The following is a 6,702-nucleotide window of genomic DNA, read 5'->3' as shown; positions in this document are numbered from 1 at the left end:
AGAATCACTCATGAGAAAGCCAGCAGGTTTTCCCAGGTTGGACTCATTTGAACTTCAATCCCAGGGTATCTTCTATTTGTTTCCAAAATGTTCAATCCTTTTGGACTCTTGCTGAAAAAAGAGTATAAAAAAGCCATGAAATTTGTGGCTTTTTAATGTCTTGGAGATTCTGCAGCTTGTACTAGCGCTAGTTGGCGTAGATGGCCTCTACAGTGTGTATAGGAGAGATTAGGGTGACACTTTTCTCTGAGCAAAGCTTGTACTCCACTATGTCTTGCAGAGAAATTTGTAGCTCCATCAAATGCACAAGCAGCCGTCTCTTTGGGGTTCAATTGACAAGCATTTAACTCTTCTAAAATGTCACAGATGCAGCTGATGTGTCTCCTATAACCTGAACATCTAGAATGCATCTACTGGCCTACCAGAGACATCAAGATAACATACGCAATGACTTAATACTTGATGCCTATTTGCATTGGTGCATTCGCCGGCCATGTATGCACATATTTTGAATATGGTGAGAGAATTCTTCACTTTTTCAACTCCTGAGTCTTTTCCTGTTGCACCGCATGCTTCTAGAGAGTCAGCTGAGCTTTTTGCAGAAAGAGAGTGAGCATTTGCCAGTCTTGTTCAGAACCAGTGTCCAACTTCAGGATTAACAAGTGACAATGCGCTTAACATAGGCCTCTAGTTTGTAGTGTGTGGTATCTCGTGCTTAAATAGGAAGTATGATGCCACAGCCATGTTGGTTCACATAAACTGAGTTGTGTCTCCAGCATTCTTAACAGCCTCCTTAAGTTCTTCTAAAATTGGCTTTGACAGTGACTGGCTTAGAAGGCTTTCTGCATGTCGACGCAGTCCAGAGGCAGCCTTTTCATGTCGGTTGTCAGTATTGGCGTAGCTGATCCGTCCGGCAAACCAAGCTCCTCCACTTCTACTATATAAATCCATGACATGCCCACATCTCAAATACTGCATGTAGTTCTGGTCACCCCATCTAAAAAAAGAAATATTGGAATTGGAAAAGGTACAGAGAAGGGGAACAAAAATGATTAGGGATATGGAACAGATTCCATATGAGGAGAGAAGACTGGGCCTTTTCAGCTTGGAAAAGAGACGACTAAGCGTGGATACGATAGAGTCTTATAAAATCTGGATTGGTGTGGAGAAAATGAATAAAGAAGTGTTATTACCCCTTCATTTAACACAAGACCCAGGGTCACCCAATGACATTAACGGGCAGTACGTTTAAAACAAACAAAAGGAAGTATTTCATCACACAACGCACAGTCACTTTTTTGCCAGGGATCTTGTGAAGGCCAAAATTATAACAGGGTTCAAAAAAGAATTCGATCAGTTCATGGAGGATAGGTCCATCAATGGCTATTAGCCAGGATGGGCAGGGATGCAACATCATGATCTGAGTGTCCCTAGCCTTTGTTCGCCAGAAGCTGGGAGTGGACGACAGGGGACGGATCAATCAATGATTCCCTGTTCTGTTCATTCCCTCTGAAGCACCTGGAATAGTCATTGTCGGAAGACAGGACACTGGGATAGATGGACCACTGATCTGACCCAATATAGCCATTCTTACATAAAAAATAATTATAATAAAAAAAAAAGTTTAGTACAGAAACTCCCCAAGATAATGACCTCTTGAGATAGCGATGATGTGAGATAATGACGTTGGCAAATAACGCATTTTAAAAATCTTGGCCTACTAGGGAACCTATATTTATGTAAGTTTCCCAGTCACAAATCTAGCTTCTGGAGAAAAGTCACTAAAACATAGTCCAGTGCTCTGGCTGCTGTTGTTTGTCAGGCCACCGTTCACTCTGTTGCTCTGCCCTGATAGCCCTGCGCTGTCACCTTCTGCTGCCACCTGCCACTGTGACCTCTGCGAGCTGGTCTCTCGCGGTTCCACCCAGCTCTCAGTGGGGGAACCTCGCTGCTAGTGCAGGCTGGGCCGTGTCTTCCCACAGCAGGTCTGAGCACTTAGACCGGATTCTCAGACATTTCAGCTGCAGGGGTCACTGAACAGAACAAAAGACTCTCTATGGAGCCTAATCAGCTCTGTCTTTAAACAGTGGAGAGGGACAGGTCCCCACCCTCTCTCTTGATGCCCTCAGTCAGCGCAGGCTAAGTACAGTTCTGCTGCCCTTTACTCATGCAATAAGAACAACAACCTTTCATCCCCCCTTCCCCCCCCCAGTCAAGTGATTTGTAACCCAGCCCCAGCCAAAATCTATCACTTGGGCAACACAGCTCTGTTTGCTGGATACCGAGGTAGATTAGGTGTGAATGTAAATACAATCTGGTCCTGAAGCCTTTCCCCCCAGTCCCCAGCTCATCACTAGCTCTCAGGGAGAGCTCATTTAGACTTTGCTTACAAATCATCATTTGAAATTACTACATTGGCCAACATCACTGAAATGAATGCGCTGACATTGCCACCAAAAACAACAGCTGTATAAGGAAGCTAGTCTATGTTCATACTTTCCAAATCTATTATATTTTTTCAGATACACGTATTTTATCATACACTCTATATGCTTTTAAAGTGGGTATTAATGTTTCAATTTCAATTCAAATTTCCAAACAATCACTAAAGTGGCAACGCTGCAGGTAACTAGTTCACAAAACTGGGGGGGGGGTGTTGGGGAAATTCGGGGGGGGGGGGTGTATGGAAATCCCTGCCCCCAGCTTTCTCTGTGAAAGCTGGGGCTGTGAGAAGGAAGCTGGCATTATTTCGAATCCCGGAGCTGTGCTCCACCCATGCGGTGGGAACGGGAATTGCACCTTTCCACATTGCTGTTGAACACACAGTTGCATGAGCTGGCTTTCAGCACCCCCCACTATAAAACCGGATCGAGCCCCGCTGCCCTTTGCCCCCTTGTAGCCCCTGTAAAAAGCAGGCAGCAGAATCTGATTCCAAGTAAGGGCAGGCTGAGGACTGCGGCTTCAGCAGATGTTACCGAGCATGCTCAGGACAATCTAAGCAGCAAATTCTGTCAGGGAGCAGTTTTTTGACAGGACACCTGCCCCCCCTCCCCCCTCCCGCATGGGTGGAGTCTAGAGGGGAGGGAAGGGGTGGGGGCGTGAGGTGTTGCAAATTTTATTACAATCTTAGGCGAAGAAAAGACAATTTCCAGGGTGAAACTGGGGTGGCCAAACCCTGGGGCGTTGGCGAGATCCGATGTCGTCGCTGTAGCCGGGGTGCAGGCTCCTGGCGTCGTTAGCACTGACACAAGGTTTACTCTGACTTGGACAGGAAACCTCAGGGGGTTGGGGCATTTTTTATTGTGCAGGGGGGATCGCCAGCCTGAAAAGGCGGGAAACTGGTGGTCTGCATGATGAACAGAAAGGCCGAATGGAGGGGGGAGGAGGGAGAGGCTAATGGGGAGGGGCATGTTCAAGGCCGTGAGGGAGAGGCTCGGTGTGGTGGGGAGGATCCAGGGGCGCCATTTCAGATTTTGGGGAGGGGGCAACTCCAAGTCCATGAGGGAGGGGGGAGAGGAGCAAACGATGGGGGTTTGCTTCTGCCTGGTGGTACAAAACTATGGCCACCCCGGGGGAATCAAAGTATGAAACCTCTGGGGAATTCAACTCCTTCCCTATGGGGTCCGTCCCCTTTTAGGGGGGCCGAGAAAAGGCAGCACAGAAGAGCTGCCCCTCGCTCTCCTGGGCAGGGTAAAGGGAGCCGATGCCAGGGGGAGTCACTCCCTGTGGGTTCTTGTGCTATGGGAAGTATTAGCACAGGCCGGGCTGGGCCTGCCCAAAACTAAAGGCCCTGTCCCTTGACAAAGGGGGAGGAACCAGTAAGTCCAGGCTCCAGTTGATGGTGGGGGACAACAAAGGAGAAAACAGGAACGGGAGCCTGGTCTCAGGTGGAAAATCAGGGATCCGGAGGGGGACGCCGAGCAGAGAACCCCCGACAGCCCCCACCGCTCCTCCAAGGCGTCCAGGAGTCAGAGGGCACTGCCCAGAGGAACTCTGCCCGGAGACAGGAGCAGACAAGGGACCGGAAATAGGCCCCACAGTCGCAGGGCAAACCCCATCCAGCTTTCTGCTCCTGGAGTGACAGATGGCCGTCGGGCCAGCACCAGGAGGTGGTTGAGGAGGGGATCTTATGGCTTTGTGGGGTGGCCGGGGCATGTGTACAGCTCAGGAGGTACAGGGAGAAATGCAGAGAGGTTCTAGAGGAGCTGGAAGAGGGGCTGCAACAAAAATGCCGTGTGCCTGGGTCTCTGTCTCCACAAAAGGGAGAGGCACCGGGGGAGCTGGGGAGCTGTGCCAGGTACACACCCCTGCTTATGGCTCCAGGGAGGAGCCACCAACTAGTATCCTCGGCTGGCCGTGGGGCCGGACAGCGGTACTGGCCCCCCGGGGTTCCTCACGCTCTCAGGGGGCAGCAGGCCCTGCCACCCGCTGTTGAAGCAGGACGCGAGGGCGAGGACATGGGTGGGGTGAACATGAGAGGGTACAGATGTTCTATGGTGCAGTTTGGAGGTGGAACGTCTGGCTGTTCTCCAGCCGGATCAGGTGGAGTTTTTCCTAAGGGGAGAATTCAGGTTAGATACACAGGGACATTGGGAAGATAAATCCATCCAAAGATTGTGAGATGCTCCCGTACTACAGTGATGGGGTGGGGGGGACCGAAGTGCCGTAGATCGATGTATAACCTTGTCTTCACAATCCACACCCTACCTGGCCTCTCTCATTCGCTATCACCCCTAGGAGGAGCTCCCCGTCAACATTTGCAAAGCCTTCGCATTGCTCTCTTTCAAATCGCCCCTCAAAACCTCTCCTGTGCTGGGAAACCTAAAACCAACTTGACACTGGTTAGGTTACTGGGGTGTTGAGACCACAGCCTCTATAGAAATCCATGGTACGCCCACATCTTGAATACTGCGTGCAGATGTGGTCGCCCCATCTCCAAAAAGATATATTGGAATTGGAAAAGGTTCAGAAAAGGGCAACAAAAATGATTAGGGGTATGGAACAGCTTCCATGTGAGGAGAGATTAATAAGACTGGGACTTTTCAGCTTGGAAAAGAGACAACTAATGGGGGATAAGATAGAGGTGTATAAAATCATGACACGTGTGGAGAAAGTAAATAAGGAAGTGTTATTTACTCCATCTCATAACACAAGAACTAAGGGTCACCAAATGAAATTAATGACAGGTTTCAGAATAGCAGCCGTGTTAGTCTGTATCTGCAAAAAGAAAAGGAGGACTTGTGGCACCTTAGAGACAAACAAATTTATTTGAGCATAAGCTTTCGTGAGCTACAGCTCACTTCATCAGATGCATGCAGTGGAAAATACAGTGGGGAGATTTTATATACACAGAGAACATGAAACAATGGGTGTTACTGTGAGAATGTGAGGCAGCAGGGAGAGGGGAGTGTTGACCTGGGAATGTGCCCTGGGGATGGGAGACCTGAGAGCCTGTCACCTGAGCCAGGAGGGGGAGGGGGAGGTGACACCTCTGCCCAGGAATGTGAAGACAGGCTGCTGAAGGGAGCCTGCTGGGGGGGTTTAGTTTCAGTTTGGGGCTGGGTGGAGGAACGCAGGGAACCCCAGGACTCTGCTCCCCCAGAAGGACTTGACTGAGGGGTCCTGGGTGTCCCCACAAGCTCTGTTTTGGACTGTGTTCCTGTTGTCCAATAAACCTTCTGTTTTACTGGCTGGCTGAGAGTCTCAGTGAATCCCAGGAAGAGGGGTGCAGGGCATGGACTCCCCCACACTCCGTGACAGACGGTGCCCCCCAGCCTGGAGAGGGGGAGGGGGAGGGAGAGGGAACAGAGCCACCCCGCCAGCCCGGGGAGGGGGAGGGAGAGTGGACGGAGCCCCCCCCAGCCCGGAGAGGGGGAGGGGAAGGGAGAGGGAACGGAGCCCCCACCCCAGCCCGGAGACGGGGAGGGGGCGGGAGAGGGGACGGAGGCCCCCCCGCCAGCTCGGGGAGGGGGAGGGAGAGGAAGGGGGGACGGAGGACCCCCCCGAGCCCGGGGAGGGGGAGGGAGAGGGGACGGAGGCCCCCCCAAGCCCGGGGAGGGGGAGGGAGGGGGGACGGAGCCCCCGCCCCAGACCGGAGAGGGGAAGGGGGAGGGAGAGGGGACGGAGGACCCCAGCTGGGGAGGGGGGATGGAGGCTCCCCCCAGCCCGGGGAGGGGGAGGGAGAGGGAGGGGGGACAGAGGCCCCCCCCCCAGTCCGGGGAGGGGGAGGGAGAGGGAGGGGGAACAGAGGACCCCCCCAGCCCGGGGCGGGGGAGGGAGAGGGAGGGAGGCCCCCCCCAGCCCGGGGAAGGGGAGGGAGAGGGAGGGGGGACAGAGCCCCCCCCCAGCCCGGGGAGGCAGAGGGAGAGGGAGAGGGAGGGGGGACGGAGGCCCCCCCCAGCCCAGGGAGGGGGAGGAGGAGGGAGAGGGAGGGGGGACGTAGGTCCCCCCCCAGCCCAGGGAGGGGGAGTGAGAGGGAGGGGGGATGGAGGCCCCCCCCAGCCCGGGGAGGGGGAGGGGACAGAGGTTCGTCTCAAGCTTTTGTTTTTTGTGCCATTGGTCGGGCTGATTCTGGGAAACACCATATGTAACACCAGTTGGATAAGAGTCTTTGCAGTCTGCGGTTTCCAAAGGTGCCAAGCTAACCACAGTTCACTTGACATCATGTCAAAATGTCAACCAACGATCCTCCTTGCATTTATG

At 52.9% G+C, this 6,702-nt stretch overlaps 1 protein-coding gene across 1 annotated transcript in view; it reads right to left on the bottom strand.

Moving 5' to 3' along the window:
• The window catches only part of LOC119567445 (maestro heat-like repeat-containing protein family member 1), an 850,842-nt gene that overhangs the window by 804,077 nt on the left and 40,063 nt on the right, over positions 1-6,702 (bottom strand). The gene's annotated exons all lie outside the window — the stretch shown is intronic.

The sequence above is a fragment of the Chelonia mydas genome, chromosome 14 (genome assembly GCF_015237465.2).
Source record: "Chelonia mydas isolate rCheMyd1 chromosome 14, rCheMyd1.pri.v2, whole genome shotgun sequence".
Taxonomy (NCBI): domain Eukaryota; kingdom Metazoa; phylum Chordata; order Testudines; family Cheloniidae; genus Chelonia; species Chelonia mydas.
This window is presented reverse-complemented; position numbering and strand designations above follow the sequence as displayed.